General features: G+C 42.0%; 1 protein-coding gene and 1 pseudogene across 2 annotated transcripts in view; one reads left to right on the top strand and one right to left on the bottom strand.

Moving 5' to 3' along the window:
* LOC145503102 (52 kDa repressor of the inhibitor of the protein kinase-like) overlaps positions 1–14,471 on the top strand; it is a 489,168-nt pseudogene that overhangs the window by 175,491 nt on the left and 299,206 nt on the right. The gene's annotated exons all lie outside the window — the stretch shown is intronic.
* The window catches only part of LOC145503084 (protein polybromo-1-like), a 222,583-nt gene that overhangs the window by 175,484 nt on the left and 32,628 nt on the right, over positions 1–14,471 (bottom strand). The window lies entirely within an intron of this gene.

The following is a 14,471-nucleotide window of genomic DNA, read 5'->3' as shown; positions in this document are numbered from 1 at the left end:
TGAGGGCTGACAACTACTTCCATAAAGGGTTAGCCGACAATACCCATTGCACATACAGTTCCGCACAACGCCAGTACCTCACATTCTGCAAAACACATGACTTCACTGCCGTTCCAGCATCCGAAGAAACACTCTCCTTGTTTGTGGCCTTCTTAGCCGACCATTTAAAACCACAATCTATTAAAGTGTACCTCGCCGGCGTATGTGTGCTACACATCAGTCACGGATTTCATAATCCTCTTACTCACACTATTAAGCTACAACAAACATTGAGAGGAATTGAACGCGTACACTCCAGTCTACCCAAGCAGAAATTACTGATAACCTTTGACCTTCTGTGTCACCTACAATATTTCATCGAGCTGCACCCCAAAGACGATACAGTTTACTGGGCAGCTGTGACCACCGCCCACTTTCTGCTCCTACGCGCGGGAGAATTTACCGTCACAAGCAAAACTTCTTATGATGCCGAGACCTTACTCTGCCTACAGGATGTCAGCCTTCACACCACGTAAACTGGTGATGAATATGTAGCTCTACACCTGCAAAAATCGAAGACTGATCAACAACACCGTGGAGTGGTCCTATATGTTGGTCTTGCTCACCACACTGTTTATGCAGTCTGCACCTTAAAGACCAATCTACACCTTCAACATGCTCATCCACGTTCTACCCCCAGCAGCCCATTGTTTCGACTTTCCTCTGGACTCCCACTAGCACGCAGAGATCTCACCACTTTCCTTTCAACGCTGCTCCAACTCGAGGGTCTAGACCCTCAACATTACAGTGGACACAGTTTTTGCATTGGTGGTGCAACTTCTGCTACCATCGCAGAACTGAACGATTATGAGATCAAACTGCTTGGTCGCTGGTCCTCCAACTGCTATAAAAGATACATTCGCTCTCCCTTAAGTCTCTTCCTAATGGTTGCTCCTTGTATCGCACAGACGAAGGACATTCCTTACCAATATGCGTCTCATTATCACTCCAGCACTTAGTTTTCATTGGGCCACATTTTGGGCAGTTTGTTTTGTGTCCCAATATATACATTACATTATATACATTATCGTTTGAGGCCCAAACCTGTGCGCTGTTCTTCTTGTGGTGAGGGGCAGGGACATTAACTTGCAATTAATTACCATTTGTCAAGACAGCTCTCGAATTTTACTGTAGTGTTTTACGTTGATTTTTGCTCATTTTAAATTAAATAATACATTTAAGTTGCGAACATGACAATTTTACTCTTCACGTTAACATTTGTAGCTTGATACTTTTGTTTTCCTTGCAAAGGTATGTAACCCAAAACTCTTGTTTTCTCGAAAACACAGGAAAGATGTGCTAGTATTCTTTTCACCGCTGGAGATAAATGGGAGAAAGTTGAATGTCGGATGAAGAAATGGAAGAGGAACAATTTGCTTTATTTAAAATGCAAACTTTCTTTTGAACGATAAACAGGAACTAATCTAATTATCAAATTGTCACGGAACAGCACGTTCTGTTTCCACCTTTGGCATTAACAATAAAACCACTTAAATTTAAAATACACACTGATATTGATTAATACAACCGAGGAGTGCTTCAACAAGAGGTATTGAAAGTAAACAACGCTACTTGACCGAGATTATATCCTTTATCGGTGAACAATTCCCCTCAAAGACTGAGAAAATTTATGCCTTCAGTAGGTGCCATGGAGTCTGCAGATACATTTGAGCAGTTTCCTGGGTTTTTTGTTCAATTTGACAAGTTTTAATGCCACTTACTCGGGAGAGTTTCGGCTGAGGGTATGAACATTTTGGTCTCTTTGATGGAGACAATTAAAGGATGAAATAAACGCACTAGTATAGTTTGGAAACAATGGATGATATTTCTTGAACCAAGTTACGCATAATTCCAAAAGACACGCAGTCACAGTAACATACTTGTATCATGCGTATGACTAGAACACATGCGTATGACTCATTAGGGTTCTACCACAAGGAAAAGCGCTCAACGTTAGTGTGTGATCTTGTATGAAATGTGTCTTCCACCTGATATATGTAGTTGACACTAACGCTTAGTAATCTGCGAATATTGGTTTTGTTCTGAAGAGAAAAGTACCACAAGGAGAGCAAGGGGCTTTCCGAAACAAATATATAGCTTTTTGAAGTGATCTTAGAAGGTAGATACATGCACCATCCATTTTACGTAGTGCTCACAAGTACCTACCCCATCCTAACCCCCCCCCTCCTTGCTGCAAGCCTAATTAATTAATTAACTGAAATTAATTAATTAAACAAACATTAAAGTTTACACCATATTTCCATAGTGCCATATTGCCATAGTGCCATAGTGCTTTAGCGACATCAACCCCCAAGCCATCCCAATAGTGCACTCTGCACTAAAAACGTAAGGCCAAATTTCATAATGTCGAGTTCTTCTTCAGGCAATTTGTAAGACAAAATGTTGACAACTGTATCTTTGTGAGTGAAAGGAGCAGAAGAATTCCTTGTGACGCCCATAAGCACCTTGACAAATTCGTTGACTTTTCACTCAACACTGTTTTGTGTGAATTTCTTGAGAATAAACAGGTCATGCTGTTAAAAACCTTATCACAGTAAACACAATGAAAGCGTTATGCTTCCAGTCGCATTGCAGAATGCAATTTGAACTGGATGCCCTGCTCTGACCCACGTTGTATATATACAGTGAGATATTGATAAAGTGTCTTGAATCTGTAAGAAACTCGCATTTCCAAAATCAATGACACCAAACGGTGTCAATAATATTTATCATCTGTTTTGTACCTGTCTTTTGAAGCCAAAATTGATTAACCCTTTACCCTCTAAGGCGAACAGCAGTTTTTCCCAAATCAGCAAATAAAGACACTCTGCCTGTGTACAATATGCCATGCATGTATATGTATAGCGTGATTTGAAACAAGTCTTGCATTCCATTTGCATCCTGAAAAAGGAACTAAAAACTTCTGGGGGTGGTCAACTATGTCTTGGATGGGAGGGGGTCAAATTTTTATAACTTCAATGAGCAGATCTTCACAAGACAATTTTCATGGCAAAAATTCATAGAAATCTATCAAATATTCACAAAGTTATGACCTTGTGTGCCAATTTGCACTCTTAGGGGGTAAAGGATTAACCCGCTAGTTGCCTGAACCGTATCTATCTACCTATCCATCTTCACAGGAATCTTACACTAGGAACGCTAAGAATGGTTACACAGGAATGTTTCAACTCTCCTATTATCTAAAGCAGTCAAAGGGACTAAAGTCACGTGGACACAAGGCAAAAGATGGTTCCCAAAGGTAACAATTTTTTTAAATCCTGAAAGTAACAGTCCTCCCAAAAGTAAAGATGAAGATTACCACTTTTAACTTTTTATTTCAGGTGTTACATGTCTGCTTTGTCTGAAACTACTGTGTATTACTGAAAAAAAATTTTACCCATACGAAAGCAACAGCTGCCCGTGAGTAACAGATACTCAAAAATAGCAGCCCCTTTTGACTGCTTAAGTCTGCAGAATTCTATGGTATCACACCTAGAAATCAAGAACATGTAATCTAATATTTTATTTTAGTGTAAATTTACCAGACTGCTGGGCTACTCACTACAGTGCAGCTCAGATATAAGTGAACTACACATACACAATTTATATGTGTTTATAATAAAGTTTCCATAAAACGCGCGCTCTGATTGGCTGAAACAGCGTGCTTTATCAGAGAACAGGGCACGGATTGATGACGGTGAGTTGGCTTCCAAATTTTTGCTTCGGAATTTTGACAAATTTGACCCAAATTAAACATCCCCTGTGACTCAGACAAACGCACTGGAAGCGAGCTATTTTTCTGCAGTAAATATGGCTCACAGAGACCATTGTTAGCAACAGTAGTGTTAAAACTGTACTAAAATAACAAGTTTTGCTAGATTCCCGCCGACAAAACATGTACAGCTGTAGCGAAATACACAAATTCTCAACCTAAACAGTGCTTCGATAAAGACATTAATTTTGTTACGAAGGCAGAAATTATACTAAGAAGTAAAACAACGACAGAAAACAATTGAACTGTCTCTGTTTATGATGAGAAGCTTTATTTTTGTAAATTTACAATTAAAAATGCTCATTTGCTCAAACAACACTTACATGCAGTGTAGTAATGCTCGTTCTCCGGTCATCTCAGCGAAGTAAACCGACGAGTGGTCAGTGCAAAACTTGCTGTGATATTCTCTTCTGTGCTCGAAGTAGAACCAGTGAGAGCCGTTAAGTCTTTCTAACTTTTACGCTAGTTCGGGCAATCTTGCTGCATGCGGCTAAAAGCCGTAAATAACTGTAGCTCCTTTCAAATTCAACCCGGCATTTCGCATTTTCATCCACAAGCTTTGAGCTCCGCGTTTCGTAATTTCCACTCGAAAAGTGCTCGTTTTCATGGGCCACAATACGGCCGGATTCCTCTGGACTATAAACCTTTACCTGCCTTGAGATCCGTATTTAAAAATTAACTTAAAAGCGAACTTTGAAGGCATCGTTCTTCTCTCTAAAGCCGCTCAAACTTCTCGAAACTGAAAGCTTAGCTGAAGTTCCGTTTGTGATTGACAGCTGTCGCTTCGTTAGCCAATCAAATTATTTGAAAAATTCTAACAAGGATTGTGATTGGCTTATTTTAGCGTGCTTTATCAGGGAACAGTGCACGGCTGATGCCACTTTTGCTCGTTTGGAAAATAAAGTTTGGTTTGAAAATTCAGCCGAATGCGTGGGGAAATCATCTGATTCTTTATCATAAAACAAATAAAGAAGTCTCGACTGTGCTCTGTTCTGTTGTAAAGCACTTAGGAAGCGGTAGAGCACTCAAGAAGTAGGGAAAAACACTCAACTACGTCTCGTGTTTTCCCCTACACTTCTTTCGTGCTCTACCGCTTCCTGCGTGCTTTACAACAGAACAGAGCACAGTCGGGGCTTCTTTATTTGTTAAGCATTTTGCGTATGTACGCATATGTCCATACGTCTATATACGCGCAAATATATCTCTTTGTTATTCATTCCCATAAGTTTCTTTATATGAAGCATTGTTGGACAAACAAAGGACATTTCTGGGAACGAAAAAGCGTCATGAAATTTACAATTTGTGAAAACATCAATGAAGCTTATCATACATTGAGTTTTCAATCACTTCCTAAATTTACTGACAAACTACCATTTGCTTGATCTTTAGCTGCCATAAAATTGGGAAGAAAATTGAAACAGTCACTTGAACTCCTTATTTCACACCTTGTTTTCATTTATCAAATAATGTTTACTTTGCAGTTTACCGCTGTGAACAACTGGCCAGGAAAAAGAAGTACTTTGCAAATCTCAGTAAGTCCTTCCAGTTTTTGAGTGAAGTATCTTACTGTAAACACCGGCAGACAAGCCCCACCTTTTTAACTCAAAATTTTCCTTAAAAATAAGAGATGCCGCTTATCTGCGAGAACATCTGGACAACACACCATAAATATGCATAAATTTATTAACAATTTTTATCGAGTTTTTTTTAAGTTTGTAAAGCAAACTAATAAGAACTTCATGAAAGTAATAATTTCAAAGTTAGCATTGATCATTGCTTTTACAAGTTTGGTGGCTCCTATAAGAGCCGTTTTTGTTCATAAGAATAAGCTTGCATTTCTTGCTGTTAAACAATATTAGATCCTCATTACAAAATCTTTTAACTAGTTTACAGTAGTAGTAGAGGGTGAATTTGACTAACACCTGCAAATTTGTTTGACTGCTTTAGCATGACTCGTTGTCTCATGGGCTTACCAGCGAGTCAGGCTAGAGCGCTCAAAATTTGTCAGTATTTGTTGAATACACCGCCTACTCCTCGTCACACACACCTCAAAATTTCTATTTAAACAAATGTGGTGTACAAGTAAACAGAAATCGAAGAAAAATCTGTTCACAAAAGTACGGCTGAATCAATAAATTGCGAAGACCTGACACTTGGAGAAGAGGAGATTAGGAAAGAAGGAAAAAAAAGGTCTTCTATTGACGGCAAGACGTTTAAAAAGTCACCAAGTGTGTGGTCGTTTAAAGATTATCCTTGTGAAGCTTGTGGCAAAACACTTATGCAATGCCACAACTTCACACTCATAAAAAATATCATTACAAAATGTTAGAAACAGAAAACCCTCCAAAAGAAGAATGCCCAAAATGTGGTAAAATGTTACGCAAAAAACGGTCACACACAAAACGGCTGTCCAAAACTATAAGAGAAATCAATTGAAGTCAAGCGCATCACCTTTGACTGCACTGAAGCCATCCCAGCGAGACACTGTATGTTTCAGTGCCCAAGCTGAATGAGAACAAGGTTCTCGTGCCTGACTCACTGGCACTTTGCTTTGACATCGACCTTTCTGGAGGGCACACCAACAACTTTCTTGTTCAGATTGTCACGCGGGTGCTTGTTGACAAGCTGGTTGTGAAGTCCATGGGAACTATCCTGCAAGACACGGTTGGTTACAACATCTACAAAATCTTTGAAGACCTTTTCCTTTCACAGGAAAAGCAAGACAACATGCTGCTTGAGGGAATTCAGAGTGAAGACTTATGCAAGATCTGCTCAGGTGTGGGGGACAAGAAAACCTGGGGCCTCGCCCCTGAAAACAAACTGAATGAAATTTGCGGGTGCAAGTATCGCATCAGGCTTGACCAACAGATCCTTTACGACCATGGCATTTTCTATCCCCAGGCTCCTTACAATGACCTCATATTCGAACTAACCCTTGCCCCAGCTTCACAAGTGGTCAAAGGCTCTGACCCAGCAAAGCTGAAATAAAAGCTGACCAACATCCAGCTCAAGTACCAAATGATCCCCAGCAAGACACTAGCATATGAGGCACACAGCATTTGGCAGGGAGTTTGCATATGACCACGTGATTCATTCTGAAGTGGTCCCCTTCAAAAAGACACTGACACAAGGCTGAACCTCAGAGTTAACTCCCAAAGAGGGTCTACGAAAGGCATCCTCCTCCTCTTCGTAGAACCATAATACAGCTGCTGGAATCTGAGCCTTCAAGCACCCCTGTGACTGCTCCCAGTCCTGACATTCCAGCTCTTCATGAACAGCATGTAATTATTGTTTCCACAGTCAAAGCAAAAGAAGCCATCGGCATACAGCTGAAACATGAGCAGGTGAAGCAACTGAACGACAAATATGTTGAAAGGCACCACAAAAGGTATGAGACTTATGTAGGTGCCAAGACCACTGAAACCTTGACTGAAAGCTTTCTGATGTTGGCCACCAAAGTGGTTGGTGCGTTTGTGCGCCTTAAAGATGCTGAAGCTCTGCAGAATGAGCTCAAATATGACTACATAATCACTAAAGAGTTGTCTGCTGTGGTGGGCGGTCTTGCGTTGAGATGTGGGCAGATATTCGCAGTGGCCAACGCGGTGCTGATTACAACAAACCATATCGATTTCAGTGCTGAACAGCAAAAACCTGAGCAATCCTCAGCAACTGCTGAATAATTAGCCAGCATTTGTCAGTAATAGCTGTCCAATCCCCAAGTAAATATTTTTTTATTCACCAGATATAAGCAATGGTGGATTCAGATGCGGACATACAACCTTCAGTAATGCAACCTGCTGCCACACAACCTGCAGTAATGCAACCTGCTGCCATGCAACCTACAGTCACGCAACCTGCAGTCACCCAACCTGCAGTAACGCACCCTGCAGTCCGACAGGTGACTTCAAAAATTCCAACCACTAAACCAACAAAAAACCCAAATCGAGTGGCTGCGTGCAAGGCGGTCTCTCAGAAAACAAAACAGGCTTGCTCAGAAAACTAAACAGGCTCATGAAGAACAGAAAAAAGCACTGGCTAAGGCTTGTGCCATTATTGCAAATAACCAGGCAAAAGAAACTTCAACTCCTCAAATAGCCATCACAGACACAAACACCACAAGAAATATTCTCTCCACTACTCAATGGCTCAGTGTTGTCAGCATTTTCGTTTCAATGATTGAGCTCTACTACAAACATGAAGAGATAAAGACTTTTCTTCAAGAGACCACCACAGATTCCTCTGCCCTCACCACAGGTTCTGCAGCCTCCGCCTCAACCAAAAAAGGCATCCACTCTATGGATTGAAAAAATAAGTTAAACTTTAGCTTCATTTATAGACATCAATGATCCTGAAAGTTGACGTCCTACAAGTTTTTATCAGCACCTCTGCTATTTTTGGGATAGGCCTGATTTGGATTAACTTCAATGAAAAAGTTTTCAAAATGGTCCGCTACGTTATTGCCGCGCCATTCTCTAAGCGTCGGTCACAACCTGATTACGACAGCGACTATGATGACGAGGGCAACTGCAGTGATGACTGCAGCGAAGCACATCCACAGAAACCTGAAAACACTCCATTTTACATCAATTGAAAATTTCAAACAATATAACAAAATGATCATGGACACTGCCACTCTAACTGGCTTAGCCACCGGCATCGGCTGGATTGCAAAAGATGGTCAAAGAGAACTTCACCTATGACCCAAGCAGCAACGTTACAAACTTTGCAAAGTTCACCACTGTCATAGCTGGCAGAGTTGCACTGAAACAGTACCTCAAAGACCAGAAGATTCTTCCAACCAGTTAAAAAAATAAGCATTTTGCTATTTGTGCAAATGGCTAATATCGCGATGATGATCAGAGGCGCAGTTCTTAACGCCGCTGCTTTCACCAGTGGCAACTATCTTGCAAAATATTTGTCTGGCAACAATGGAAAGGCCGCATTAGACGAGAAAAAGCGGCATGACAAAGCCCTTGAAGCTTATCAGGTGGCTTATGCCAAATACACGCATGACTGCGTCAAGCTTCTTGATTGGATGGAAACCAACAGGGAAATCAAAGAACAAGCGAAGCAGAACTTCACTAACACCAATTACGTGACCAGCCAATAACAGTCAAAGAACCCCAATTCTCTGACTTCTATCAACCCAGTGAGCAGCAGAAACAGGGCAAGTTGCTTTTTGAGGGTGGCAGTGCACTCACTCTCGGCTATGCAGCTTTTTGTTTTCTTTGAACTTTTCGGACCACGCCTTGAAAGAAAAAAAAGTTGAAATGAAAGTCTGCAAAGAAATGGAAGACAAGCTCCGAAAAACCCTTTTGGCAAAAATTTCGGTTTTATTTTAAAAAATGGGTGGGATGTCCTTAAGCTATTTCTATTTCAAAATGAAGAGGCTTGTCTTGGAAATCTATTAACTCACCTTTTTCGTCTTTTACAGACAGATTCAGACTATTAATATCGCTAACTTTTATTGTTTTACAAAAGTTTTTTGGGCAGAAAGTTTGTGCATAGTGTTTCAACTCTGACCAGTTTCCTGTAATTGGCACGCATTCCAGCAAACTACTGCATTTTCCGTTGTGAAAATTGTGTTTGCTTGATGCTGCATCACAGTAGATGTAATAAAAACAAGGTTTTATTACTCTTTCAAATGATATGCGAGCTGCTTCAACTTCAGACGATCCTTTTAAATCAATCAACTCGGCTAAATTTTCATCAATCATTATCGCGCTAATTTCAGTTTTTTACAATTTGCCAGTTTCCTTTGTAAATGTCTTCTTCTACTGTCTACAGACGAACAGAAAACGCGATTTTGAAATATGTGACCACATTTTGATGCGTGTAATGCCCAGGAAGGAGATTTTGTCCATTTATAACAGTCCTGTCTTGTGTTTTGTAACAAACAATTGAACTTTTTTTCAAATTCTTCCATGCATTGAAATATGAACTGACCACTACCTTGATTTGTTTGGGGTTCTTACTGGTTTCTTCCAAAAAAACTTCATCCGAGTTTTCACGCGTGTCTATCATCAGATGCATTATATTTTTTCATAGATTTTTTTGTTTTATGTCTGTAGTATCCACATAAAAGCATTTTGTTTCTTATGCCCACTCTTAATGCACAGCTGGTATGGCAGACTGTTTTCAAACGAAAGGTCCTTGGAAGACAAAATGGACCCAAGCAGAGGCTGAGCTTTTTGTTTTCTTTGAACTTTTCAGAGTGTTACTATACCTGTTCTTTGGATGAGAATGGACTCCAAGCTCACAAAAGTCTACTACAGTCCCAAGGGCTACTGGAAAGGCATCACTCCCATTAAAAAATTAGCAGAAGCTTCGAAAGTCCCCGAAGAAGCTGCCAAGCAGTGGCTTATCAAACAAGCTCTTTGGCAGATCTATCTCCCCACACCATGCTACATTCCTCATCCAAAATTCAACATATCGTTGCCTAATGTGGTCCACCAAGCGGACCTTCTTTTTCTGCCACACAACAAGCTTCCATGCAGTCGCAAAGTTTACAAATATGTGCTGACCATTGTCAACACCGCTAGGCAGTACAAAGAAGCTGAACCTCTGACTTCAAAAGACTCTGCTAAAGTTGCGAAAGCCTTTCAGTCGATTTACAAGAGCAGCCCTTTGAAGTGGACACAGCTGCTGCAGGTTGACCCTGGGCACGAGTTTATGGGAAGCTTGACAAAAGAAATGGAAAACCACAAAACATATATTCAACGTGAGCGCCCTGACATTCGTCAAGACCAAGCTATCGTTGAACGTTTCAACCACACGTTCGCCGAGCGCTTGTTCTGTCATCAGTATGCTGTGGAAATGCTCCTGCCTTCCGGCCAACAGTCTACTGCGTGGGTCAAAAGGCTTCCCGACAAAATCCTCTATTTTCAGCTTTATCAGTGCTGCCGTTTAACACTGCCTTGAAACACCGCCAGGTGATGTTATTCTGCCTCTTAGACATGCTCTTTGTGCTGAACTTCTTTTTTTCGCTGTCTTGTTCATCAACATGGTAGCATTTCCAACATCGCGCAATCGTCCTGCTGCCTTCACAGTCGAGTTTGAATAGTCTCAGCATACAGCCGCTCCACTTGTCCCATGCAAGCCACTGCTTCTGTTTTGCCTCGAATTCTGCACGCAACTCTGGGCTAAAGATGTCCTCAAGCTAATCAGCAGAGATGATGTAGTTGCTGTCTGTGTCCATCTGACGCAACTCAAAGTAGCTGTGATCGAAAATACCGATCCAGGAAATCATAATAGAACTCAAGCATTCTCTGCTTTGCCAGCTGATACACAGCAATTCCGATCTTGAACAGTCGATTGATCGTGATACACGGCGTCCTGCTTTCCAACTCATACATTTGCCCAAGCTCATCCAGATCACTGAAGTACGCACTTCGCAACACTCTGTCCACCACCTTCTCATCCTTTGTGTAGGTCACGCTTGTTTGCCGTTCGAGCACTTCAATGAGTTTCCCATAACCACTGTTTCCCAGCAGTTTGAACACCTCAGCTAGCAGAGCTTTGCTCTTGTCCGCATCTCTGGTGCGGCGGGCTTCTGTCACCTGCTCCACAAACCAAGTGAAGATCTCCGTCGCCTGATAGTGGATCATGCGATAAACAGCTTTGATGACTGCCCCATGTTCCACATACCAATGCAACAGGCGGACATACAGCAACAGCTTTTGTGCTGACAATGCCCCTACCAGCTTTTTCCCGTCACCTCTTTTTCTGCCGGTGCACTGCAAGTAATCCTTTATGTGTTGAGGTGCAGCTTCGTCTGGAATCTGTTTGGTGAACAAGAATGGCAGCGATTCTTCAAACTTTGGCTACAGAGCCTTCGGTGTTTTAATGTCCACTTCTGCAAACCCGAACCGTGTTCCAGCCTTTACATGTGATGTAAGCATGGTCACTGTGCCTAACGGATTTTGATACTGTAAGACCCTTTCCTTCCCCCAAGGCATGTCTCCCAACATTGTTGACAGATAAAGAGCGTTCGCGTTGTAACCAATCATTCACTTACAAACCCTTGGTTCTTTAAACCGGTGCGGTTTATACGTGTCACACCAGCTTCATGATAACGTTTGAACACAAGACTTTGCCTGCCCACAACAGCTTCTGTTAACATTTGATCCTAGCAGTATGCAGGACTACAATCATATATGAACTCAGTTCAATGGCCTTGCTCTCCATGAGTTCTCGTAGCTCAATGGATAGAGCGCCTGTCCGGTGTTCGGGAGGTCATGGGTTCGATTCCTGTCGGGGACTCAGAATTTTTCTTTGTCCCACGCTCGTGTCATGTTGATTAATTCACCTTCACATTTCATAAGCCTCTTTGCAAGGGCTGTAAAGTTCAGCTCCCCCCCCCCCCTTCCGCTCTCTCATGCCTCTTAAGAGATAATGCAAGCTCACCCCTGGGAGGCTAACTGCATCTTTAAAGATGTTGATGTCCTTATCAGTGTAGAAGGCTCTTATCTTTTCCAAGGCTTCTAACCCTGGCGCTGCATCAAGATCGTTGCAGTAGCATAACTAATATGCAAACTTTTACATTCTCTTTTCTTTAAAGATTTTCTTGCACTCTTGGAATTCTGAAAGACTGAGGACATATTCACCATTCAATTGTAAATACAATGCTGGGTAAACCGGCAGCCCATGATACTTCAGCTTTTCAGGGCTATTGAATTACTCGTAAGGAAAACCAGATTTCTGAGCAGAGCAGTTGTACGCCTTTACCCATTTTTCGTACCTGGTTCTTGGCCTAAGATAGTTGATAATGTCAACAAAGTGGAAGCCATTTGTCTTCATGAACATCATTGTGTTCGCCTTTTTTCCTACTTGGACATTGGTTGTTGCATCAGCCAACAGCTCTGCGAAATGCTCTTTGATCGGATTCAGGTCATAATGCCCACAGTTGAAACCAAGAACAGGCACCTGGTCGCACCATTCCACTGTGGCTCTCTGCTGCTTTCCTGGAACCAGGTCAATGTCTTCTGCCATGAACTCCACTCTTACCACGGCCCGAATGTTTCTCCCACACCTCTCTAACTCTTCCATAAACTTTCGGATCAGCTGTTTTGGGTTTCCACTGCAGATATGCGTGGGCTCGCATTTAATTGTGTTGCCAATGCTCACCAAAATTGGGACATGGGCGTTTTCACACTTGAGCGATGTTGAGACCTCGTTTCGCTGTTCTTTGTTGTGAAACAATTCAAAATCGTAGAAGAGGGCATTAAGGTAAGTTCTCATTTCTTGTTTTGGCAGAACTTCTCGCACTTTTTGATCTTCACACTCCCATTTCTCAATAACGTGGTAGCCTACCGCTTGGAGTGCTCTTGTATGTTCCACTATTGCAAGATATCTATCTTCTCAAGTTTAGTTGTGACAGACAATTTTGTTCCGGCTTTTTGTAAAACATACATGACATCAGTGCCAGTGGCAGCCATGGTATTGGAACACAGTCCTTGTAGTTGGGTCATAACCATCCACAGGTGCGCCCGCAAGCCACCTCTCACCTCTGCATGATGGATATGTTTTCCTTGCTGGCTGCTCTCTCGGATAAGCCACGCAAGTGCTGATGGTGAAGCTTTGTTGTTTGCAGAGAAAGCTCTCTCGTAAGCTGTCTGTGGAACTTTGACCTGCTTGTTTGGACAATTGATCATTGTTCTTCCTTCCGCACATGTTTAAGCATGTCTTCCCAATTTAATTAACTCTTTGCAAGCTCTCTCACGACTTATGTGCTTCGATCAGCCCACGCTCTGCAGTAAACAGCAATGCAGTGCCAAAGACACAAGTTATCGTTAAAAGTATCTAGCGCCACCATCGCACAGCCGTGAGCAAGGTTGCGCAGCCAGTCTGGCAACAACCCTGTGCCTAACATTGGTTGGTTATCACGCACCACCTTCACTTCCATTCCCATTTACTTGTACACCGTATTTGTTTAAAAAGAAATTTTGAGGTGCGTGTGATGAGTAATAGGTAGTGTATTCAACAAATACTGGCAAATTTTGAGCACTTTAGCCTGACTTGCCGGCGAGTCCACAAGAAGGCGAGTCGCACTAACTAAAGCAGTCACAAATTTGCCAGTATTTGTCGAATACACCACCTACTACTAGGGTTGCCATTTGAGGGCAACTAAACATCCCTCGGTAGGGAATCTCCATTCTGCCACAAAGCTGTTTACTTTGTCACTGAGCTGTGATCAAAGAAAGCTTTGAAAACTACTTGTGTCCAGTACTCCACAGTGCTGTAGCAAGGGAAAAAAAACTGGGGGGGGGGGGGGGGGGCACAGAATCAAGCACCGAAGGCACGAGCTGCTATGGGGGCCTGGGGGCATTTGGAAATCTAGAAGTTCGGAAAATGCTATTTCCAGCGTTCTCCAAAGTTATTTGTAATTTACACGTATCACGAATTACTTCCTAGACTGTCTCAGCAAAGCAGTGCAGATTGAAAAAAGTATAACACTTGTGAAGTCAATTACAAAATAACAAAACCGACTGTCTATCAAGCAAGTGTTTCACCTGTCAGAGACTCAGAGTCAGGTACTGTCTGTGTTGCCTTAGATGCAAACAGAGACTTCATCAGCATGTCGTTTTATGAAAACTTCCCAAACAAGCGCTTGCGCCACTGGTTGTACCCCACAAACAAATTGGCGACCTCCACCATGTCA

Source organism: Orbicella franksi, chromosome 11 (assembly GCF_964199315.1).
Source record: "Orbicella franksi chromosome 11, jaOrbFran1.1, whole genome shotgun sequence".
NCBI classification, from domain to species: Eukaryota; Metazoa; Cnidaria; class Anthozoa; order Scleractinia; family Merulinidae; genus Orbicella; species Orbicella franksi.
This window is presented reverse-complemented; position numbering and strand designations above follow the sequence as displayed.